The 26,884-nt window shown below is 38.4% G+C and overlaps 1 protein-coding gene across 1 annotated transcript in view; it reads left to right on the top strand.

The window, feature by feature from the left end:
- Window positions 1-26,884, top strand: part of LOC127420133 (neural cell adhesion molecule L1-like) — an 82,575-nt gene that overhangs the window by 2,779 nt on the left and 52,912 nt on the right. Inside the window, exon 3 of the mRNA XM_051662164.1 lies at window positions 754-1,371. The gene's annotated coding sequence lies outside the window, so the exon portion shown is untranslated. The remainder of the gene's footprint in view (window positions 1-753; window positions 1,372-26,884) is intronic.

The following is a 26,884-nucleotide window of genomic DNA, read 5'->3' as shown; positions in this document are numbered from 1 at the left end:
AGAATTTAAAAGGGGATTCGTTCATTCAAAAATGAAAATTCTGTTCATTTTCTCCCCCTCAGGTTGTTCCAAACCTGTATTGCTTTTTTTCCCCACTGGATTCAAAAGGAGATGTTAGGCAGAATGTCAAGTATTGTCAGCCTCAGTCCCCATCAATGTCAGAAATTAACTTTTTATTAAGGGGCAATATTTGCCCCCTTGAATTTATTTGCAGGGGCATTTTTTTTTTTTTTTACATTTATGAGGGCGTATTTTTCTAACCATATAAAACACACTATGTGTCATCCTTTCATTTTAACTTTTTTTAATCAGTTAATTAAAATAAATTTTCAATCTGAACAATTAGGTTGTTACCTACAAAATTCAATCATTATCAACTTATATTTTGTGTAATAAAATATTTAACTAAACCTAGAATAAATCCCACATGTTGCAAACACAACAGAACAATTCATTGCAGGGGCATTTTTAGAATTTTGGGTGTATATTTTGTCAATTTTGGTGGCATATTTGCCCCGAGCCCGCATTCTTTTCTGACCCTGGTCCCCATTTACATTCACTGTATGGAAAAGAACAACAAAAACAATTTTCTCCTCATACCGTATATGTTGCACTGAAGATAGACAGACATATGGATTTAGAATACCATGAGGGTGAGTAAATGACAACAAAACATACAATCCTCTCTGTTTTATCCATCTCTATAATTTCACACCATCTAACCTCTCATTCCTGCATCCTCTGTTTCAGCAGACCACCGTCAGAAAGAGAGGGAGGTGCCGACAGAAAGCTCTTTGTGTGCCACCCTATAAATGCTGCATAACAATGCACTAATTAGCATAACATGTATTTCTCATTCTTATTACTCATGCCTACCAGACAACCAGCTAAAATCCTTTTAATGGTGCTGTAGAACAGCTCTCTGCATTTAACATCACATCACTCCCCTGCTTGATTGAATTACCCCCTCTCCTTCAAACAGATCCTGCCAATCACAGATGAAATTATGGACATATTTCGTTTGGCACCAAGGGAATGCAGAGCGGAAAGAAGGATGAGGACAATAAAGGAATGGTCAGAGAATGACGGGAGGGAGGGAGAGATGAAGAGTGAGAGAAAAGAGGCAGGGAGCTGGAGAAAAAAGGGTGATATCACTGCCTCTAGACGGCAGCCAATCAGAGGCAGGGAGAGGCAGTGAGGGAGCCAGAGAGGGTGTGTTTTCCTCGCACTGCAGCATCAGCGTTGAAGGGAGGCCACAATCAATCTGACACACAGCAAGAGACACAAGAATCTTCAGGGACAGAAAAAACGTCAGACGCTCAGAGTTGCCAGAGAAAGAAGGAAACCTGAAGCCGTTTTGAACCTGCAGAGGTAAGATGAGAAGATGTCAGTGAGAAATGTCAATAGCATTTAGTGTCTGATAGATGTCAAACAGAATTGGCTTGTTTTTGCAGATCTTTTCTCATGGTTAGATGATCACACCTTTGAGACTTAAGGTGAAATTATGTTGCAGTGGGTTTGATCTGTGATTTCTGATACTAGCGCTATGGGCATTTAAAAAGCAGCAATGTTATATGCATTAATGTATTTTTTTTCTGTCTATAATTAAGGTCTGTAAGCATGGAGATGGAAAGTCATATTTTCTTAAACTTCAGTGCATTAAATGAGGACAAGGCAAAAAGCCAGCATTGTTGCAAGAGTTGATGAATATTTTCTCTGTAGATGAATTATTTGCATTGTGCTTTGAAAATATAGTCTCACTCCTTGAGTTTCCCTGTCTCGACAAACAGAAACATTTCTCTGGTGGATTTGCACACATCCCATGTGATATCAGCAACAGGCTCCTCTGTTATCATCTTATATTTAGGGCTGTGCACTCTTGACTTGCATATTAGAACATATCTCATTGCAAATGCTGATCTGGTTGCATATTGCAGCTAACTGATCCTGCTTAGTACTCATATTGACCTAAGCATAATGCAACATTTGTTATGTTTGATGACACTAACTTTAATAATGCCAACAGCAGAATCCAGTTCTGCTTGTTTGGTAAAGCAGCTTTGCAAAATAATTATACGCTGTTAAGATCTGGGAACCATGCTGTACTGTTCTATACTCATAATAATAATTGTTGTATTAGAATTGTTGTTGCAGTAATAATTTATGTATCATCTTTATGGTTTTGTCACTTCCCTCCCCCATCAATTTGCTGGCTGTGTAATTGTGTGAATCACTCATGATTGTGCCATGGTATTGGTGGTCTGCAGTGCTGCCCGCTGCTCCATGTCCTTGCATTGGGCATATCTGGTGTGTGTGTGTTTCAGAACAGAAATAACGATGCTTTGATGGGGTAGGCAGCAAATATACAGTAAATATACATTTCCAAATAAAAGGAAAGTTGGGTGGGGCTTGCATTTATTTCACCATCGTTTAAATGCAGACACACTTACCTGATAGCATGCCAACTCTGTTGGGAAAGTTTATGGCATAACATGCTTTGTTGTATTTTGGCACACTTGTCATTTACCATAAAATTAAAGAACATTATTTATTTACATAATGTTGCAGTACCATGGTACAGTGATGGTATGAGATGGTAATACCATGGTACTGAGCAAGAATGTGGCTGTGATGAGGAGGAGGGTGGGGCCGGGCCGTGACTACACATGCCCGTCCCCCAATCGGGATAATCAGCCGAAGAGTGGGATAAGTGCAGCGGAATGCAGCAGTTCGGGAGAGAGAGAGCCACATGCAGATGCCATGTGTGCATTTATGTTTTTGTGTCTTTTTGTTTAAGTTCCTATTAAAATATTACTTCGATTGTTCAGCCGGTTCTCGCCGCCTCCTTTCCCATTTCAACCCTGTTACAGTGGCCAAATATTCAAGCTAAAATTGTGAGAATGGGTAATTGATAAACCTATATTGATCGGCCGTTAATTTGAATATTGGGGGGATGCATCCTTCTCAAAGTCTATGGTGGTTATGGCCCTAGCAGGAATTACTACATTAAAGGGACAGTTCACCCAAAAATGAAAATTCTCTCATCATTTACTCACATTCATGCCATCCCAGATGTGTATCACTTTCTTTCTTCTGCAGAACACAAACAAAGATTTTTAGAATAATATTTCTGTACAATACAATGCAAGTGAATGGTGACCAGAAGTTCTAAAAATCACAGAAAGTCAGCATAAAGGTAATCCATAAGACTTAAATCCACGATATAATAGGTGTGGGTGAGAAACAGATCAATATTTAAGGCCTTTTTCACCATGCGTCCTTTTTCAAAAAGTGAAAGTGGAGATTTACAAGAAAAAAGGACTTAAATATTGATCTGTTTCTCACCCACGCTTATCACACCACTTCTGAAGACATATTTAACCACTGGAGACTTATGGATTACTTTTGTGTGGCCTTTATGTGAGTTTTGGAGATTCAAAGTTCTGGTCACCATTCACTTGCATTGAATGGACCTACAGAACTGAGATATTATTCTATATAATTATTCTATTTTTTGTGTTCTGCAGAATAAAGTAAGTCATACACATCTGGGATGGCATGAGGTTGAGTAAATGATGAGAGAAGTTTCATATTTGGGTGAACTATCCCTTTAAAGGAATGTTCTGGGTTTAATAGAAGGTAAACTTAATCAACAGCATTTGTGGCATAATGTTGATTATCACAAAAAATAATTTTGACATGTCCCTTGTTTATATATATAAACACTGTTTTTGTAAGGCACTTATGATGGAAGTGAATGGGGCCAGTCAATATACGTTAAAATACACACAGTTTCAAAAGTATAGCCACAAGACTGTAAACATTATGTGCTATCATGATTTTAGTATGATCAAATTTTACTGACGTTACATCATCATGACAAAAAAGTTCTATCATTGGATATTCTAGCATTGCACTAAAAAAAGTACCGTAGTGCACAGTGCCATAGTACTTCTCATTGTTGGAAATCCTTAGCAAAGGAATTTTGAGGAATGACCTGTCGCTCTTTCCAACAACGACTTTCCAAGATAAATTGCTCGGAATTGATTATTGGCAGGGTGTTTACATACAGGTGCTTGAGCCATGCGAGTGTGGACTTCTTGAAATAAATACTGTATGAGAATCATCCATTCTCTGCTCAGATTTCTGGTACATTACCTGCCGCACAAACACTGGCTTTGCAAGGAAAAATATTATCTCCCACTACAAAATCTTCCCCTTAGAGGCAGAGGCTTTAATTGAGCTGTATGCACAGATGGATGGATGAGCTGGAGAGATTTAGGAGCGATGAGAGAAGAGAAGGAGGGTGGGGTCACATTTGACAGGCAAAGCCCTTCCGCAGGCTGATAATATATGTGCACTTATGCTGTCTTTGGAGAGGCAGAGAATGGGTGCAAGGTCAACAAGAGAAGGGCGTGTACAGGAGCTGGGAGGGGGCTATGAAAAGAAAGGCCAAGGAAAAGAGCCATCACCTTCAGCACCTGTCTCCTTGGTGACCGTCTTTTGACATGCACACCAGGCAAAACATCCTCATGTTGTGGTTTTGGAAACGTGAAAATGTCTGATTTTCTTAATGTTAGTAAAACGTTATTTAGAGGTTAACATGATATTCCTGAAAACTTAACTTGCCATCTTCTGTATCAGTTTTCACTCTCAGAAATTGTTTAAAGGGATAGTTCACCCAAAGATAGAAAAATTCTGTCATCATTTGCAGCTTTTTTTTTCAAAACTGTAAATGGGCAGTAAATGTGGAGCATCTGTTGTGCATGTGCCAGTTAAAGAGGAGTTCTGGGGAGAAACAGCACAGCCTGCAAGTCTCCACAGCCACCTGTTATCGCCTGAGGGCCTTGGTGTCGCTAGCATCCTCCTACCACATCACGCATGGTGGGGAAAAATCACCCACAACAGCATTTTAACTACCCATGCAGTGAAGAGGGCTTCTCAACCTACTGCTGCCACAGTACTGATGGGGTTGGCTGGGGCAGGGGGGTAGGGTTACAGTGGCAGGGGCGAGACAATCACACAAATCTGGAGGAGGGGGGGGGGGGGTGCAGTATGCATTAGGCTGATTTAAAAATGCACAGTGACAAAACTGGATAGCTAGGGCAGAATGAACACCAGTGGGTGGAAAGGTGCCTGTAACTTATTCAAGATTCTGCATGAGCTCATAAGAAGATAGGAGGAGGAGGAAGATGGGAGGTAAGGGCAGATGGGTTAGTTATACAATGGCCCCAAAAAGTATCAGGACACATAAACCACATTTAAAAATAGATGAATGTCCTCCTATTAGATCACAAAATAACAAACCAAGTGACAGTTTGTAAGAAAGCTAGCACATACACACTTTTCAAGCAAAACTGTTAAAACGATAGATGTAGTATTTAAAATGAATAAACATTTGGCTTTCTGGCAGGTAAACCAATCCTACGGATAAGTTGGAGAAAGAATCGCCATTGGCTAGTACATTTTTATTTTTACTCAGCAGACTTTTGACGACATGTAAGCGTAATGCAACTGAAAACTGAAAAAGATATTAAGCAAACCAAGAAAGGGGCATCATCACATATATAAAGTATTCATGTATATGACTCCATGCAATAACATTTGCAAGATTGTAAATTTTATTTCATATTTAACCTTTTATCATTTCAATCACATTTTAGCTTTTTTTTAAAGTACAAATTTCACATTATCAATTTATGTGATGTCATGAAATTGCATTTATAGTAATGATACAAGCTGTTGTCACTGTTTAAAAATTTCAGGTTTCAGGGTTGGAGCATAATAATGAAAATAGAATTCCAAATATAACAATAATTTAATAATTGTATTATAAAAATAATTATTTAAGTGCTACTATATATATATATATATATAATGTGTGTGCGTGTAAAAATATTAGGTTTAGTAAAAAAGCTGCAGAGATGCTGCAAGAGCCTATTTGTTTGTTGAAGTTAAAATATTTCATAATGTATAATTGTCCCTTTAAAAATTTATATGTACACATTTATTACACTTACAACATTACTACATTTTGTTAAGTTTGTTTATATGCACTTGTATGATTTACAAGTATTTACATTTATATGTATAACGAGCGCTAAAATGGTACTGTCTCTTTAAGAAAACCGGCAGCTCCGCGAGCAAATGTTTATGGTTGAATTAGCGCAGCGCACATTAATGAGAGAAGTTGCATTGTGGTTTTTCCCTCATCTGCACAATTTGATAAGAATTCATGTTTATTTTTTTACTTTTTGATCACCAACTGACTGTAAATACAGAAAGGATATTAAAAGAGACATGAAATGAAAATGTGGAGTGTGTGGATCTCATCTATGTACACAAAATACACGGAACGAGCCAAAAGGAGACTTTTACTTGCATAATGTGTATTGACTTACGTGTACAAATATTTATTGTAAAACTTCTCAAATTAAAATCTACTAGCTCTCGAGTTTTGTAACACTTTTACCCTCTAACAGACGTCCAACAGGCATGTGAATTGTCTGTAGCCATGCTATAAAATGGAGAATGTTGTAAAAACAATTTTAAAAAATGTTAAGCAAAATCAGAGTTGACGTTGTTAAATGCAGTGTAAAAGTAACTATGGCATATCACGGCTCAACTAAAGCGATGGTGACAGCGCGTTTTCACAGAACCCAAGAGCCCACTTCAGCCAAATAAGGTAAATTTCCTTCAGAGTGTGCGCTCACGAGACATTGCATGCAATAAAAGACAAGGCTAATTCCAGCTTCTTAAATGCCAGCTTGTTTTCAGTAAAAGTATCACTGTGCTTCAGTTCTTCACCACTACACAATTCAATTACTGGCTAGTGAAATCTGAACAATTACTAGCCAGTGGCTAATAGACATTTGTTAGTTGCATAGTGCGAAATTTGGTCACATATGCAAGAGATTTATTTGAAATTTAGAGGGTTGTAAACTAAGTAGAACACGCAGTTAACGTAGTGAACTTTACCTGTGTTTACTCTGTTAGGACACCTGTGTAAATCTGAATGGAACTGACTTATAACATTATTAATAACATTCACTAAAATTGCCTTGGGATCATTTGGTTAAAAATAGCTAAGAAGTTAGTTCCAAGAAAAGGTCTAGCATAATTTTTTTGCAGATGCTGTTTGGTTTGATATTTGGTTATCAATGAAATTCATATGTTATTAAGTGTGGCTTAAGTGTCCAAATATGTTGGGGGTCCACTGTAAGTGAACTGCAGAATAAAACCCTCAAATGTCAAAGATGAAGAAAGCACTACCAAGTGCACCAGGGATTTGAAATCAAGAGAACACATGAGAGTGACTATAACTGAGGAGAGAGTGAATTTCATTTATAACCCAATAAAAAATAGTCCATTTTAATATGAAAGCATTAGTTAAACAGGGAACCTTTCAACGTTCCTCTTTATTGTTCTTTTTCTACACTCTCAAGTGAGTGTTCTTCTCCAAGGCCATGTCTGTATTCATGCATTGCCAGGCTGAACACTTCTCTACACTGCAATCAAAGTAATGGGTTCTTGAGAATAAATTGCAATTTTTTTAAACCTTGCACATAAAGCTTCACAAAATGAAGCCAATCATACAATTGAGACTGTAATAGCAGCGGTCTCAAACAGAGGCCCCCGAATATGCTGATGAAATTAACTAAGCTGACAGAGGTCACACTAAATCTGCCACTTCTCAATTTAATCACCAAAAAGCAGACATAAGTTTTGACAATAAATCAAAACTAAACCCACATCATAGTGAACTGCAATAAAGGTTTTCCTCTCCTTATTGGCCTGACTACCAGATTTTGACTGCAGAACTCATTCGAAATACTTTTAACAAGCCATCTTATTTAAAGGAACTAGGATGTAACCATCAACATAAAGCAACTAAGTAAAAAACGCAAAGGAGAAAATACAGCTGTGCTAAAGACAAGTGCAGCCTAATAACCATCTCCCCTCCCCATTTCCTCCCACAGTTTGGTGAAATAAAGCCATCTCTTTGTTGAAAATGCATCTCCCCATTCCTCTTATCTCTTTTTAATGAAAGAAGTATTATTGACCATATGAATGTCTTGACACAAAGTGAATCTCTGCTTTGTGAGAGGTCTTTTTGTAGTCTCGTAGAGTTGTGTATGCAGTCTGTTAAGATGGAGTTCTGGATAGTCTCTTGGGTTTCCCATAATGGCAACATTTTGCAGCTCTCCAAACTCATTCAAATTTTACCTAAACAATGAAGCAACCTTCATATGATGCACAAAGGTCTGGTGTGGAGCTGGTATACAGTGCTGTGAATCATTTTGATTTCATTTATGCATCATTGTGATGAAAATCTGTTGTTTGGAAGATTTTTCATGATGATCTGGACTAGAATGGGGCTGTGGCTGTGGGCTGACAGTCTGGTAGATTATTGACTGTAGAGATGTGTTCTCACCAGGCATCATAGATCTATGACTCTTTTCTTATCATAACTAAGTTTAGAATATAAGAGATGTACCATTTTTAATGTCCTAGCACAGATGTAGGTAAAAGAATGGGAAGAAGTTTTATAAAAATTATCTTATTGTGGTTCTCCGTTTTATGTGGGGTTAGATATGCCTATACAGTAGATATACTGTGAGCATGCAGAGTTGGAGGCTTCATCTTGTGGTCTTTGTTTTGAGATATATCTAGACCACATAAATGTGGCTTTTCTCTGGGTTTGGATCTGGTTCTCAGCTTATGGTCTCAGATAAGACCACAGTCTATTTCCATTATCTTCCATTATGTTCCCACATAGGGAGATGTCCCTCCAGCTCCTCTTAGATTTAATGGTGTACCTCATAGTTTAATTTTTAATTGACAATGTAAATTTTTTTTTTATAATGTGGAATTTCTATTCTAGTCTTGATCCAATATGAGTCTTAATAGGTCTAGTCTTGTTCTGTTGGTCTGAGCAAATAAACAGTCAAATGGACAGCCTGGTTCTTGGACTGACAGGTGTGGTGAACAATTGGACCAGATGACATTTCAGGAGCCAGTTTATGGCAGAGCCCCTCTCTAACCTTCAAGGCTAAGAAAGTTGCTTCATTTTGACTGGATCATGGCAGGACCAACAGAAACATGTGTCAAGCACTGCCATCAGTTAAGCTACTCGGACAACTGCCAGACACCCCTCACAAGGCAGGAAGGACCTTCCAACACGTTGGAAAAGACTTCTCATTGGTTCACAAGTGGATCCTAAGCAACATCCTAAACCCCTCATCCTAAGGTTTGACCTAATACAAGAGGTGATAAGAGCCATAAATATCTTCATTACCTCTCAAAGCAGCATTTACTTACCATGTTGCAAAAGCTGAAACAAAGAAGCCACAAAGACTAATCTTTACAAACAAACTTTTATTCCAAATATGGACACCAACTGCAACACATCCACTCCATGTTTGTTCACAGAACTGTTTATGTAAATTGCAGTTGTTCAATTAGCACAATAGTTCACACAAAATGAACTATGGTGGTATAAATTAATGTATGCGTAACATTTAATCTTTCAATATCATGTTTGGTCTTTGTATCTTCAGAAAAAAAGCCAAGAGTATTTTTGAAGAGGTTTAGAAAAGGAACAATGCATAGATGAAACTTTAAAGACATTGTTCTAACTATGAACTTTAAAATATGCAAATGTTCCACACAGAGAAGGGAGGGTTTAGTAGTGATATTTATGTTCTCCTTGATCGATCGATGAGTTCGCTGATGGCGACATCTTCCACTGGGGCTCAGGGCCACATTACAGTGTGGAAGGAGCTGGATTACACTGTATGGGCCCCCTCCAATCTCAGCAGCCAATCATAACCTTGAAAGAAGAAGCACCAAACTGAAATCTGCTCCTCATCAGGAAGGTATAAACTATCCTTCGGATGACCACACTTTTGTTCTGAGTTCCCGGCTGTTCGAGTTTGAGAGCAATAACAGAATAATAATCAACATCCTGAGTACCCGTCCGGATTGTCGTTAATAGAATACAAACCATCCAACGTGCTAAGTCTCACTCCATGAGAGAGAGGATAACAGATCATCCAACACTCTTAGTCTCCATCCAAGAGATAGAAGAAGATTGACTAAGTACCAAGTCTCACAACAAGAGACTATTGCAACGGCAAGTTCGGAATCCCTATACCAGGGAGATAACTACAGCGACAAGGTTTAGCTCTGGCGAGCAAACCTTCTCTTCAAGTTTCTGTGCATCTGCATGTTCCACATGATGAATCTTGCACTGACATAAGGGCTCTATATCTGCATGTTCCAGATTGCAAGAACCCTCTCAGTGCTACCAGGAAATCAACATTCCTCATCTCCTTCGTGTCCAAGGCTGTTGAAATGGAATCCAGATCCTTCCACACTGTAACATGGCCCTGAGCCCCAGTGGAAGATGTCGCCATCAGCGAACTCATCGATCGATCAAGGAGAACATAAATATCACTACTAAACCTCTTTCCAGAGACCTTGTCATTAGTGTAGACTATCAGTTTATGATTTTCTAATGTTTTTAGATTACATAACCTGTGTATCATATGTTTTGCAAATAATCTTTTAGTTATCTGTTTTAATAGAAATAAGGTTTTCACCTTATTAATTAACAGAGAAACAGCAATTTATCTTTCTATAAGATAATACTCATACTTTGCCATTGCTACATCCAATTAAACCACTTGCATCTTTCCATCCTATGCACTTTTATGTACCTATACATTTATTTTATCTTTTAGCATATTAGTACCATTTTGTTGTTTTGTTAGTTATTCTTGTTTATCTTTTTGAAAATAAAACTCATTTTATTAAAACCGTGTGATCCTTGTGTTGATGATACAGAGGAGCTCTAAAGGCTAGGCTGAAACTCATGAATCCTTCAGATTAATCAGATGACCTGCTCCATCTAATTTACATATTTCTAATTTATTGAATGGTCCATTTAGATAATTCTTTTACTGTTAAGGTGAAACTCCTTAGCTGGTGCCCCGAGGATGGAGGGAGGGTCTGTCTGATATTAATAATCACAAATATATACACCTAAAGTGATGTGTGATCAAAAATCACCACATATTTTTGTGTCTTGTGTGAGGCCCAGTTCATTTCAATTGGTGCCAGGGTGATTCTCACTACACAGGTCTTGATCTGTCTCAGTCTCAATGGGTCGAGTCTTGTTCTAGATCTGGATGGTTCAAGTCTTGGTCTGAGTCTCAGTAGGTCTAGTCTCATTCAAGGTCTTGATTGGTCTAGTTTTAGTTTGGACCTCGATGGGTCTATTCTTGGTCCCAATGGCTCTAGTTTTGGTCTAGGTCTTGAGGGGTCTAGTCTGGGTCTGGAACTTGATGGGTCTAGTCTGAGTATCAATGGGTCTAGTCTTGTTTTAGAACTGGATGGTTCTACTCTTGGTCGGAGTCTCTGTCAGTCAGTCTTGGTCTAGGTTTTGATGGGTCTAGTCTGGGTCTAGATCTCAATGGGTCTAGTCTTGGTCCTAATGGGTATAATTTTGGTTTAGGTCTTGATGGGTCTAGTTGTGGTCTGGGTCTCAATGAGTCTAGTCTTGGTCAAGGTCTTGATTGGTCTAGTCTGGGTTTGGATCTTGATGGGTCTAGTCTTGGTCCCAATGGCTCTAGTTTTGGTCTAGGTCTTGAGGGGTCTAGTCTTGGTCCCAATGGCTCTAGTTTTGGTCTAGGTCTTGAGGGGTCTAGTCTGGGTCTGGAACTCGATGGGTCTAGTCTGAGTCTCAATGGGTCTAGTCTTGTTCTAGAACTGGATGGTTCTACTCTTAGTCTGAGTCTCAGTAGGTCTAGTCTTGGTCTAGGTCTTGATGGGTCTAGTCTGCGTCTGGATCTCAATGGGTCTAGTTTTAGTCTAGGTCTTGATGGGTATAGTCTTGGTCTGGGTCTCGATTGGTCTAGTCTTGAACCAAATGGGTCTAGTCTGGGTCTAGATGGGTCTAGTCTAGGTTTGTATCTCGATGGGTCTAGTCTTGGTCCCAATGGGTCTGGTCTTGGTCTGTTGGTCTGAGCTAATAAAGAGTCGAATGAACAGCCTGGTCCTTGGACTGACAGAACTTGATCTGTCTCCATCTCAATGGATCTAGTCTTGTTCTAGATCTGGATGGTTCTACTCTTGGCCGGAGTCTCTGTCAGTCAGTCTTGGTCTAGGTTTTGATGGGTCTAGTCTGGGTCTAGATCTCAATGGGTCTAGTCTTGGTCCTAATGGGTATAATTTTGGTTTAGGTCTTGATGGGTCTAGTCTGGGTCTGGGTCTCAATGGGTCTAGTCTTGGTCAAGGTCTTGATTGGTCTAGTCTGGGTTTGGATCTTGATGGGTCTAGTCTTGTTCCCAGTGGGTCTAGTCTTGGTTTAGGTCTTGAGGGGTCTAGTCTGGGTCTGGAACTTGATGGGTCTAGTCATGGTCCTAATCAGTCTAGTCTTGGTCTAGGTCTAGATGGGTCTAGTCTGGGTTTGGATCTCGATGGGTCTAGTCTTGGTCTGTTGGTCTGAGCTAAAAAACAGTAAAATGGATTGCCTGGTCCTCCGACAGACAGATCTTGATCTGTCTCAGTCTCAGTGGGTCTAGTCTTTGTCTAGATCTCGACGGTTCTACTCTTGGTCTGAGTCTCAGTGGTTCTAGTCTTGGTCTAGACCAAGAGATGTACTGTTTCTTAAGAGACATACTAGGCTAGATTAATTAAGGCTGAATGCATTTCATTATGAAAGGAAATAAATATAGTCTACATTAAAAATAAATGTTATGCAAAGAAAAAATTTATAGGCCTTTTAATTTGGTTAACTCCTAAACATTATTGTGATTAAGAACCTGCCAAAGTATACAAGGTTCGTGGTACAGTGTCTTTTGTTTGAGGCAGACAGTTGTAAATAAACAAGATATCCCTACATGTTTGACAAACTACTTGTGATGCACACGGATGTTATACACACCTCAAAACATTACATAAGAAAGTGAAGAGTGATTGGTTTAATATGTCAGTCAGATATTTTATATGTGAATGAAAGGGTCTTGGCCAGAATAAGATGATGCAATATGCATAAGATTACAGCATTACAGTTTTTGTCTTGTTAACAAGTCTGAAAAGGGATAGAAGAGAGTCCTGGCCGGTTCACTTCAACTAGTACGAGATGGATGATCATAGTGCTTGTTGTCATGTTGTATGGTGTTTGCAATGATTGGATCTGTTGTTTATAGTGAGATGGTCCCTCACCTTATTTTGTCAAGCCTGCTTCACGAGGTCGCTTCAGTGTTGCGTCTTGCGAATGTGACATGCAACGCAATCTACAGCACGCATTCAAGTCATATTTTATTTTGGATGATTGTAATCAGTGTTTCCACTCAATTAACTGTCATTTATTGACACTGCTTCCTGCTCTAAATGGGTCTAGTCTGGGTCTGTATCTCAATAGATCTCAGTGGCTCTAGTGTTGTTCTGGGTCTCAGTGGGTGTTGTCTTGGTCTGGATTTTGATGGTCTTGTCTTGACTCCAACTGTGTTTTCCAGTCCTTTACTGAGACTCCAGAGGTATAACTGTATAAATGGAGCTGCAGGGTATGTGTGTGTGTGTAGGGTTGTGTGACAGGCCAGGGGTTTGAGTGTTTGTTCTAGTGGAGTCAAAATCATTATGTCAGGCATGATATATTCATTACTTCTGGATCAGTGCCAGGCCGCCCCTGATCAGTGCACTAGTGAATGTGATCCCAATGCACACTGCTAATGTAGTCTCACCTACTGCGTCTTCCTATTTCACACTACACCCACCAACCACCCAGAAACGCACATTAAAGCCTGAGGATGGTAGGGCTATTCAGGACCAAGGAAAGATACAACACATCTGTCTAGAATCGATTAGCTGTGTTGGTTAATAATTTTCAAGTGAAGAGAAAGAGAATAAGAATGAATCACACATTTCAAATGACAAATTTCAGCTGTCATTTTTCTGAAATAGCAAGGAAACACATTTGAATTAATTGGATATTAATTGAAGTGTTGGTGCAGCAGTTGTGATGTACTGCTGAAGTGTGATGTGATGTTTGACTAAACCACACACTTTTGTTGCCAAATAAGCAGAAGTCCTGCCCACAGCCTTAAAAAACCACTGTGATTCATACACTCCAGCGCACAACATCATGTACCCAAAAGGACATAGCCCTAATACTAACCATAAATCCCGACCCTGACACTGACCCCAACCTTCCCTTATAATCAGAGAAATAATAAGTTGACAAATAATAAGATGACAAAACCCCTCATTACTAATGCGATGCGCTGCTTTCACCTCCACATTATATGAGTTGCATATAACATCACAGATGGGGGTTTTTACAAGGTTGCTTAGGTAGCAAGAAAGCGGAAAGTGTTCACAGTAAACAGTGAAACTATTGAAAGCAATTGAAAGAGGTACTGTAACATACATTTGAGCTTAGAAAAGATTCCTATTTGCCGGAATTGCTTTGACAGCAGAAAATGTTTTCTCTTAAAGGGATAGTTCACAATATTCAAAAATGAAAATTCTCTCATTTCCTACTCACCCTCATGCCATCCCAGATGTGTATGACTTTCTTTCTTCTGCTGAACACAAATGAAGATTTTTAGAAGAATATATCAGCACTGCATGTCTTTTCAATGGAAGTGAATGGTGACCAAGTCTTTGAAGTTCCAAAAATCAGATAATGGCAGCATAAAAGTATTCCATACAACTTCAGTGGTTTAATGTATGTCGCCTGAAGCGATGTGATCACTTTGCTTGAGAAACAGATTAATATTTAAACCCTTTTTAAAATTATAAATCACCACTTCACTTTCAGAATCTAAAAGTGAAAGTGGAGATTTATAGTAAAATAGTACTTAAATATTGATCTGTTTCATATCATATCGCTTCTGAAGATATGAATTTAACCACTGGAGTCATATGGATTACTTTTATGCTGCCTTTACAGTATGTAACTGGCATTGTATGGACCTAGAGAGCTGAAATATTCTAACAAATATTTGTGTTCTGCAGAAGAAAGTCATACACATCTGGGATGGCATGAGGGTGAGAAAATAATGAAATAATTTTCATATTGGGTGAACTATCACTTTAATGTCATGATAGCCTTCAATGTTGTGTCATATAGCTCAATATATCTGGATAAGCACAGGATCTCTCTTCCATCTTGTTTTGATTTTCGCACGGCACTGCCCAAATAATTATGCATCATGCAAATCACAACATATGCTGGTCTTTTCAACAGTGATAGCTTGGTGCTTTGTTCAGTGCATTGGTTAACATTGACACAAATCTTAAAAAGGACCTTAAAAAGTTCAAACCCCAAAACCAAACCTTAAAATCTGATTGGATGACAGCAGTGTTGTTGCAGAACCAATAAGGATTTTGGTCCAGGATCACATCCTCCTTGGGTAAATCATATTTATAACACTGCAGCAAGGCAAAAGTGAGACATTTATATTCAGAAATACTCTCTAATATCTTATTTCCTTCATGTCTGTGCACCCAGCTTTGAACGTTGGATACATTATAGTTTAATTACTAGAAACATTATCATAGCTAAGCTTTGCTTACTTTGCTTTCAAGCAGTGTGTGTTCATCTGTGTGCTCCTTTCTTAGGGATCTCAGTTTTCCCTTGCTCCTTCTTGCATATGCAAGGAAGATTGTATTCTTGCTGTCAGAATATAACTGGGGCTGAATGCAAAACCAGAACTGCTGTGTTTGTGAGGTTGATGTGTTCCTGCAGTGGAAAAGTCTATGTGGCTGCAATGCAAAATCAACTGCTCAGTATTTTGACACACACTTTAGGGAAAAAAGAGATAAACAACAACAAACTTGAGAGATGTTATTACACACACACACTTTGAGTGAGCAATGGGAGATGAAAGGGCATAGAAGAGTGTAGAGGAGAGAGAGTTATATTTAACCAAGGACCTAATGGTGGCAAATCAGGGGTACACTGAAAAATGAAGGAGATTATGGGACAAAGAAAAAGAGAGATGAGAGGAGGGAGAAAGATCAGATGGAGGCAAAGATACAGGGTCATAAACAATGCTAACAAGCCTAATGAGGTAATTATGCAGTTGGACAATGGGATGACCTGAGGGGAGAGGGGAGAGGGGTTTGGGTGGGATTTCAGGCATAAGTGCAAGATGAAGACACACATTAAGGATGAGAAAATGTTGTGAGGGGACTGGAAATGATCTCTTTGAAGAGAGCCAGGGGAACAGGGCTGGAAGGAGGTTCACAAGGAATGAGAAAATAGGTGGAGAGAGCTGGTGGGGCATGTCTGTGAGTTGCAAAGATGCAAAGAAAACTATATACTACATGTTCTGAGGAAAATATAAGAAAATGGTTGCCAGGGTGTTGCTATGGAGTTGCTAGGGTGTTTTGCTAGGTGGTTCACTGTTACAAAAAACAAAAAAACATCTTAAACCTGCCTAAGCTTGTTTTAGGCTGTTTTAATTAGGTTTTGGGGCTCTCGTCAGCTGGTCAGGCTGGGAGACCAGCTAAAACCAATTAGGCTGGTTAAATATGTTGTTTTTTTTTTCAGCAGGGTAGCTAAAATCTTTTGGGTGGTGACTTAGGTCCAAGTCATAAGAGCCCACCCCCAAGTTGAAATGATGTTCTCATTCTTCACGTTAAAATATAAGGGCTTTTTTGTACCTGTTTTATCATCCACTAGTCGAAAATTGTAGTTGCTTAGAAAAGTTATAGCACACCTCTCCTCAAAAAACTGCACATTTTGAGGAATCAATCATTTACAGTATGTGGCAAAAAACAAACAAACAAACAAACAAACAAAAAAAACCATTACAGGATGAGTTAAGCACCAAAATGTAATGCTTGGGATTCAAAAACCCTTACCATAATTGTGATAAATTGTAATAGTGACATTTGCATTAACAAGCACCACTAATAAGTGGGAAAAGATAAGAACTGTGTCAGAGTGAGTGTGTTTTGTATATATATATATATATATATATATATATATATAAAGCACAAGAGAGATGATGCCAGAATCCATAAAAATGTCACAGCTGACAGTGATAAACTATGACAAACTGCATACAGACACGCTCACACACATGAAATCAAAAGCATGCACACACCACACATTCTCGAAGGATGCCACTAGCAAAACCATCCCCTGCAGAAAATAACTACCTGCTTATCTCATCAGCCTCTGACACTAATTAGGAAATGTTTTTTACTGTTAAAAAAAAAAAAAAAAAACACACATACACAGCAAAATGTTCACAATATTTACACTCTGAAGGCTTCCCTTATGGCTAATGCTCAGTGCACACTGTACAGTTTTGGTGATGATTTGGTCATCTGATAAGTTTCGGGACAAATTGCAGGAATAAAAAAAAAAAAAAAACACAACAAAAGCAAAAAACATTTGCTGTAGTTTCAAAACTGCAGTCTTTGATCACTTAGAGAGACACAATCACTAACAGTCGATTAATCATTGTATAGAAGAAAGATGCAATGAAAGTAAATGGTGACTGAGGCTAATATTCTACCTTACATCTCCTTTTGTGTTCCACAGAAGAAAGTAAGTCACACTGGTTTGGAACAACATGAGGGCAAGTAAAAAAAAAATTTTTTTTTTGGTGAACTATCCCTTTAAGGCTAAGAGAGTATGGCAACCTCTGCGTTTGTTGTCACAAACACTCTCTCTTCTCTCATTCACTCATCCTTCCAGTATGTGTCTTGCACTCTGTTGGGTTTCCTTCTCCCACAGCGAAGGCACTGCGGAACCACCTGTCTGGTTTATCTTTATTAGGATTAGACATGCGTTTTGTTGCCCCTCTAGTGTAAAAGAAACCACAATGAAGTGTAAATTCCTGTGACATTTAAGCTGCTATAGCTGTGGCTGCAGCTCACACGGTCTTTTAAGCGTCATGGAACGCTTCCCACTGCAATATCTCTGTCGCTTGAGCTAGAGAAATTTCTCGGATCGTCTGTGATGTATACCAGGATTCTCGAAACTTGATCTCCTCTAATATGGCTGATAATGTCTCTGATAATGATATGGATATGAAAGGTTGGTAACCTAATTTTGTGGAATGAAGGTTGAGACAGGGTCCAATGTGCTGACCAGCTCTAGACCCTGAAAGAGAATGTGGAGACCATCATGGGATCTTAATTACATTTGTGAGAAGATATGCTGGTGTTCCCTTGCTCTGTCTTTGTTCCATCTGTTATATTACCTCAGTGTGTGTGTGTGTGTGATACCCATGAGAGCCCATGACCTTTGATTTTAGTGTAAACCAGTAGTTGTCAATTGGGTGGGTCAATTGTGATTTTCTAAATAAGGGGTTTTTGGGAGCCTGGGTAGCTCAGAGGGTAAAGATGCTGACTACTACCCCTGGAGGTGTGCTACCAATCCAGGGCGTGCTGAGTGACTCCAGCCAGGTCTCCTAAGCAACCAAATTGGCCCGGTTGCTAGGGAGGGTAGAGTCACATTGGTCACTATAATGTGAGTTGTGCGTGGATGCCACGGAGAATAGCGTGAAGCCTCCACATGCGCTATGTCTCTGCGGTAACGCGCTTAACAAGCCATGTGATAAGATGCGTGGATTGACGGTCTCAGACGCAACTGAGTTTCGTCCTCTGCCACCCAGATTTAGGTGAGTCACTACGCCACCACGAGGACTTAGAGCGCATTGGGAATTGGGCATTCCAAGTTGGGGAGAAAAATAAATAAGGGGTTTTCAAAGATTTTGACCCCCCAAAATTATGATCCCCTTTCTAAAATATCAATGAAGCTATAGATTGTATAAAGACCAATTTTGACGTTGTGAAAAAAAAAAAAGTAACCATGATATTAAAACATGTTGTTCGCAAAATTAAATAATTGGCTTTTATATTGTAAATTAATTGCTTTAATGTCAAGTCAAAACATATTAAATAAATTAAAATATTATCTGGCAAATATTTACTTTGTATTAAATTTACAGTATACCTTTTTTAAAATAAAATATCAAGATTAATCTCATGGTTTTCTAACAGTCTTTAGAAAGAAGAACGAAATCTAATAATGTCAAATTCAAACAGTTAAAAATGAACATGATAGACATACTTTATTAATATCCTAATGTAACAAGTAAAATTTGACTTAAATCTAATTAGTAAATATTTCTCTTTCCAGATTTTGGCGGACCCCCAAGCACCCCCTTTGCGGCTACTCCTGGGGGTCTAGTTGGTGGGTTACCTGAACAAATAGTTGACTAATCTGTCTGAATGCTGTTCAATTAAAACATTGCTTTAATAGTCATTGATTATTCAACCATTGTGATCCATCCTTCTAGAACAATGCTAAATGCAAATCCATCCATACATCTTCTAAAGCCGCTTGTCCTATATAGGGTCGCGGGTAGTGCTGGAGCCTATCCCAGCTGTCTCGGGCCAAAGGCAGGGAAACACCCTGGACAGGTAGCCAGTCCATCACAGGGCTGTTAAATGCAAATAATAAAATTTAATGAAGTTGTGCATAATTAGGATAACAAAATAAACAACTCTTAAAAAAAATATATATATATTTTTTAATATTAGTTAATGGATTAGGTATCGTGGACAAACAATGAACAATTAATTTTTTACAGCATTTATTAATCTTTGTTAATGTTAGTTAATAAAATACAATTGTTCATTGTTAGTTCATGTTAGTTCATAGTGCATTAACTAATGTTAACATATACAACTTTTGATTTTAAAAATGTATTACAAAATGAAATTAATATTAACCAAGATTAATAAATGCTAAAAAGGATTGTTCATTGTTAGTTCATGTTAAATAATGTTGTTAACATATGGAACCATATTGTTAGGTGTTACCGACTTATCTGTTATTGGAATGTAGGAGAAAATGCTTCCCATATCGTTTGTTGTTAACATCAAAAGATGTGCATCCAATTATTTTGTCACAAATTCACGTGTCGCTTGGTAGAAGCTAGGCAGATGCCAACATGCACCACAATGTGTTTTGAGTAGTAAATCATTGGCTGCTGAGAGCAAGAAACCATCAAATATATATGTTTTTTGAAAACATTTTAAGGACATTTTGGTTTACTTATGTACAATTATCAATTTTGTGACTTTGTTGGATCACCATTTGATGTCTAATGTTAAATCTGGCTACTGAAGCTAAACGAGAGGGTAGTATATGGCTGGTGTTAGATCCATGTAGCTATAAACTCTTTCTATGACTTTTCAACTGGTTCTGTAACTGGCAGGACAGATCAGTGCGGATGCCAATGTGCTCGCTCTCTCTCTCTCTCTCTCTCTCTCTCTCTCCCCATTTCCCCATGTGTGCTCTACTGAGACTCAGCCAGGATTCAGGGCCAACTACCATTGTCATCTCTTATCAGCCTGGAGAGAGAGCACTGGTTACAGCTGAGTCCCCTTCTGCAGTACATAGCCAGAAACAGAAAAAAGGAGGAGAAGAGAAAGGGCAGACTGGCCCCAGATCACTGATGCAAAAGAGATTAGAAAATGTGGGATGTAGTCACTATGTGTATGTACTCGCTCACTGGGCTGCATTGAGATGTATTACTGTATAGAATAAGGACAAATGGAATACGCTGTGATGTGTCACATTACAACAGAACGGGCCAGAGAGTAATAGCACTTGAGAGTGAATTACTTGCGTTTGATCCCAAACATAGTGAAGTGTAAAGCCACACACAGACTTGAACAACTTCGAGGCAGAGCTGGTTGCTGGAGATAATGTGTCCCCTTTGATGGGCCCAAATCAGTGTGTGATGTAAGGGTATGACTGCTGGGTCTGCAGTACTTTCAGTTGGGCATAATTAGATTTGCTGCCAGGGTAAAATCATCCTGTTATTGGGACACATATTTCACTGTTGAAAAGATCAGCATTGCTGGTCACCATGCTGGTTGACTATCATTTTTTGCTGTTGAACAACATGGCTATGCTGGTCTAGTACTAAACTAGCGCTAGCCAGCCTAAACCAGCATGGACATGCAATCTAATCTAAGCTTTTTATTTTTGTGCAGGGTTGTTGGAAAACATGTTAAAAGGCAACAAGCCATGGTTGGGACTTATGACTTATGGGTTTCTGTACAGAAATTGTCTGTTATTGATTTCAGTCAGAGTGCAGAGGAATGGGTAATTAATATTTATTTGGTTTAGTGAATAAGACTGTTTGAGATGGAGTTATGCATGAACAGATGCAACACATGTTTAGGGAAATATGGTGGAAACAATATGTTTGTTGTTGTCTGTAAGAAGTTTGGCTCTCTTGGGTTTTATTAATGGAACACAGTGCAATCTGGTTCTATGAATGATGGAGGTTGTGTGTTTGCGTGAGAGTGCATTTTGTGAGAGAGGGATGCTCAGAATTTTAGTGCACAGACTAAAATTCCTTCCTCTATATTTCCAGTCAGTTCCTTTAGAGAAAGGAACTGACTGGAAATATAGATGGAGACATAGTTAACAAGAACAAATCCTCCACTCAGATACCTTCATCGGATAAAAGCGGATATGTGTGGGCAGAAGTGTTGGGTAAGTTACTTAAAAATGGTAATCCACTACAAATGACTAATTATTTCTCTAAAATTGTAATCAGATTACTTTACAAATTAATAAATTTAAAAAGTAATCACATTACCTATTACTTTACTTTCTAAAACACTTTTTCCGTTCAAAAAATTCAAAATAGTGTTTATATTTCTTCCTTGTTCATTGTTTCACACAGGTCATACACTCAGCACATTTCTCCTTCACAATGACTTGTTACGGGGCAATAATGAATGTATTCTACATAAATAATATATTAGAAATAGGCATAACCCTATAAAGTACTTAAAGGTAATTAAAGTCATACAGTAACTAGTTACTTTGTAACACTGATGGACAGTTGACATTTAAAGGGATAGTTCACCAAAAAATGAAACTTCTATCATCATTTACTTGCCCACATGTTGTTCCAAACCCGTATGACTTTCTTTTAATATGTGAAACACAGAAGAAGATTTGTTTAATGAATATTACGGGTTGTCTATCGTGGCAGTTTTAAAGCTTAAAAAAGGACCCAAAAGTATCATAAAAGTAGTCCATGTGAGTAGTGTGACATATTCCAAGTCTTCTGGTACTGTAGGTATTGTGTGTATGCATGTTTATGGGTGATAGCCTGTGTATGTACTGTAGGTATGCACTATGCTATTTGTATTTAAACAGCAGATACTGTACTGTATGTGTCCAAGACAAATTTCCTTTGGGACAATAAAGTCTATCTTATCTTATCTTCTTCTGAAAGCAAAGGACATGTTATTGTGAGAAACAACCCGAAATGCAAGAAATTGTTCAGTGAAAATCTTGTTCATCAGTAGCACGCATGTTCAACATAAATTATGACAAGAATTTTCATTTTTGTCACAAATGCAGAGGCAGGACCCAATAGCAGAGTACAAAAAACAGGAATTTATTGAATACAAAAAAGGGAAAAAACTCAAACTCCCACAAAGGAGAAATACAAACATAAACTACCCCAAAGGGGAAAAAGGGTAATCCAGTCTGACGCAGAGTGAAACAGGATCAACCAGACCGAAACAGGAACCAGGTAGGGGAAACAGGACTGACAGGGAATAAACTAGACCAACTGACTGGACACACAAGATAAACTGGCACTGGACAACACACACGAGGAGACTTAAATAGAGAGAGAAGTCAACCAGTTAACAAGACAGGGCAGGTGTGACTAATAAACTAATAATTGAAAAACAAGGAGGTGGGGTATGACGTAAGACAGAGAGACATGCGGCGATACAGAAACAAAACAAAGCCAAGTGCTCTCACAAGACAACAAAACAAGACGAGAGAATGCGTAGCAATGCCAAACAAAGCGATACCATGCATTCTCACACTAAACGAAACCTGAGCATACATTGCGAGGAAAACGCCATGCATTGTACGCAACAGGTGAAAAAACAAGATCGGACACCTGTGCGAGAGTTCGGCCACACACAAACCTGAAATCTCAGACCAAAATGACTGAACCTCAGCACAACGTGAAGACAGCTCGTGACCCGGGAGCGCAGTGCAAAGCAAGTGCAACGCATGTCAGCGGTCGTGAGAGACAGACACAGAACATGGAGCATGAGTGTCCGGACCCCAACACAGACCGAAACTGAACCAGACAGGGAAGTCGGGATCCAGACACCACACTCCGGACATGAAACACAAGACAGCTCCCGACCCGGGTGTGCAGCGCAACGCGAGCGCAACACGAGGCATACCCGTGTTCGCGAGAGACAGACATAAACTATTGAAGCGAGTGCATGCTGCCAAGATGACATAAGCATGATGCACCCACTTCAATAACAGACAGACATGGAGCATGAGCGTCCGGATCCCGACACAGACGGAAACTGAACCAGACAGGAAGTCAGGACCCAGACACTATACTTCAGACATGAAACAAGACAGACCGAAGAGCGCATGGCAGGGAATACAACCGAAACTGTGCGCTCACACAAAGACAGACAACAAAACACAAGACAGACATGGGACGATGATGCCACGTTCCTGTCAAACAAAAACCCAGACTAACAGAGTGACAGGACCATGACAATTTTTGGGTGCATTGTTCCTTTAAGAAAGTTAGAATAAAGAAATTTCCAGCAAACAAAGAGAATCATACTATACAGGAAAGTATAGTAAGTGTTATATTTTAAATCATTTCATATTCTAAATTTTTGTAACATTTCCTATAATTCTTTGTACTATCAAAAACATATTTTGATCATTATTTCACAACATAGGAAAATTATAACAGAATGAGATTATTCCAAATTACATTTTATATTACAACAATTTCAATTCTAACTGTTTTATATTTTAGCATATAGCCTACCTTTTTAATAATAAACAGAAATTAACCTGTAACCTTTACTAACATTAAAAACAATGCACAATAGTCCAGTTATATTTCAGACAAACAGAAAAATCAGTTAAAAACTTTTAAATCATTTTTTTGTTTGTTTTTTTGTTGTTGTTTTTTTTATTGTTGCAATACAGTGCCATTCCTTTTTTTCCTGGCTGTGATCTATTTACTCTTCTTTCCCTTAGGGATGGCACAAAATGTTTCCTTGTGCTTTCTTATTCCCTGTGTAATAACATATAACATTAGTAATATCTGGATCCTGCTGCAAAAAGAGATTGAATTGACAATTGCTATAGACCTGCTGAGAGGTTGGTTGGACAATTTAAGGGGAAATGTCTCAATGTTCAAAGAAAGATCATTTTTGGTCTAATTGAAACCAGCAAGCATCCTCATAGCATACCAAATGGCAATAATACTTTTAGTGCACCAATGACCAAAAAATGTAAAATGTTTCCATTTTTGTGTATATTGTTCCACTTTCTAACACATGCTCTGAAATGGTTCCATTAAGTTAACTGCGCATATCGTGCCATTCTCTTACAAAATCTGTCAGAACTGCAAACCCCTGTATTATGCATGAAGTGCTTAATTTATAGTGCAGGGTAAAAATAACTTAAAAAGATAGTTCATCCAAAAATGAAAATTCTGTCATAATTTGCTCCCCCTCATGTTGTTCCAAACCCACTTTCCTTCTTCTGTGGCACTCAAAAGGAGATGTTGGTCACAGTCACCATTTACTTTCATTGCATCTTTTTTTCCATTCAATGAAAGTAAATGGTGACTGAAGGATATGTTAGACAGAAAGTCAGCCTCAGTGTTCCACGGAAGAAAGAAAGTTATGCAGTTTTGCAACAACGTGAAGATGAGTAAATTATGACAGAATTTTCATGTTTGGTTAAACTATCTCTTTAATTTTGAAGTGTGTAATTTCTGTGCCACTAGCATCACCAAATGGAATTGCAGAAATAATTACTGTTTCCCAAGCACACAGTTTACTCAGCAAATGCATATGATTAACAATATGAGCGTGCATTTTCAGACTTTTTTTGCTACTTTTTACCCATGTACAACAGCATGGACATACATGAAAGCGTGTCACGTCAACCACCCGTATGCTGTGGAAAACATAAGGGAAAAGAAGTAGTGCCAGGCAGAAGGTAGTGACAGATGAGGATGGAGAGAGAGAAGGGGGGTGTATTGCTGTGTGCCGCTAGAGTCAGAGGGTTTTCATGGTGATTGGTGTGAAAAAGAAACAGGTAGGCAAGTACTGACAGCTTGCTAGTGTCACACAATTGGACAGCTGCAGTTCGTTCTCCATCCAAGCATGGCGGAATAAATCACCGCGTTTTTACACCAGTCCGATCTCAGGTTTTGCTTGCTCTGCAAACACACTGGTACCACACAGGCTTTGCCAGGAGACAGAGTATGGAGAATGGCAGGCAGTATGCATTTCACAGCACTCTCAGCCAACATGACCCCATTTTCTCGCTACTTAGACAAAGACATTTAAATGGCAGTCAAATCGGTTCAAACTGATTTCACTTGTCCTCTGTTGTTCATGCAAGTAATGGCTTATATAAGGATAAGGATACGTTTTAGGGATGGGTGCATAGATCTTCAAGTATCTACAAAGGATTGATATTTTAGTATGAGGATCAAAGTTGTTTTTTTATTACCTATTTACTGTTTTCTCTTTAAAGCTTATTCTATGCATTAATGTTCATAGTTACTGTGTAGGATAGGAACCTTTTCTCTTTAAACTATATAATGACATATAGAAAAGAAAGTTGTTATTGTTTTGTTATGTCAAATTTGAGTTATGACTGAAATCGTGTCTCTGTCCTGTGACAGACAGGTTTGGCTCAAACGTGCTCAGATTCAAAGAAAACATGGCTTTTATGGGATTGTAAATTGTCCTTTGGTTGCACACTTTAGAGTGCTATGCATACTGCATATCTGGGCATCTTACTCATTTGATGTACTACTTTTTTAATAAAATTTAGTAGAGGTATACATATTCAAACGCCGGGAGAGAAACAACATCTGGACTTCTTTAACACTAGATAACAAAAAAGCTAAATGTAACTTTTATTCTAATGGGTTTGTGTGCTGTTTAAGTTTATTTAAATTAAGAGCTGTTTAACTCTCAGATGCCCAGCATAGCAGAACTGCAACATTCTATTACAGCAACTGAACAATACCTAATTTTTTTTTTTTAAGTATGTCGAAGTGGCTTTCATTGGCTCACATTGACACCTAGTGGCCTGGATGCTGCATCATACAAACACAGTAGTTTTCAGTTACCAATGCCATTGTAGAAATTCATTATGCACAGTAAGCCAGGATTAATTTAATCCATTATATAAAGTGTCCGATGACACAGCAGTTACTGAGATTAAGCGAGTAGTACTCAGCTGGTCATGTGATGATAACATGGCTAAACCCATGAGGCGCCTCTGCCCTGTGTAGTATAAAGGAGCTTTTATAAGGTTACTGATATGACTGCATTTTTCATCTCACATGAATAGTCATGATTTTATACTGTTTCAAAATTATTATTTATTTCTTTAGAAGTAAAACTTTTTAAATTAAAATTAAAACTAAAATTACTGAGTGAACCTTTAAGTAAAAATGGTAAATAATAATAAAAAATAAAAATACACTTAACAGTAGCTGACACTCTGAACTGCATCACAACAACAGTTTTGGTGGGGGAAAATGCATATTGAAGTCACAGCTTGCTCGTCTCTCTAAAGAAAAATGTGCCTAACAATCAAGATTTTTCCATAGACTGCCATTGCCAAGTCACATAAAATTCACTCCAAAACACAACATACTTCAAAATCAAGATTTTTATATCTGAGTGACTATTTGCACCCAGGTGTAAATAACACGTGCCACACAGCACAGTTATTTGCACCCCAATAGTCTATTGGAAACAAGGAAATTTACGACAA

This window comes from Myxocyprinus asiaticus, chromosome 29, assembly GCF_019703515.2.
Source record: "Myxocyprinus asiaticus isolate MX2 ecotype Aquarium Trade chromosome 29, UBuf_Myxa_2, whole genome shotgun sequence".
Classification (NCBI taxonomy): Eukaryota; Metazoa; Chordata; class Actinopteri; order Cypriniformes; family Catostomidae; genus Myxocyprinus; species Myxocyprinus asiaticus.
This window is presented reverse-complemented; position numbering and strand designations above follow the sequence as displayed.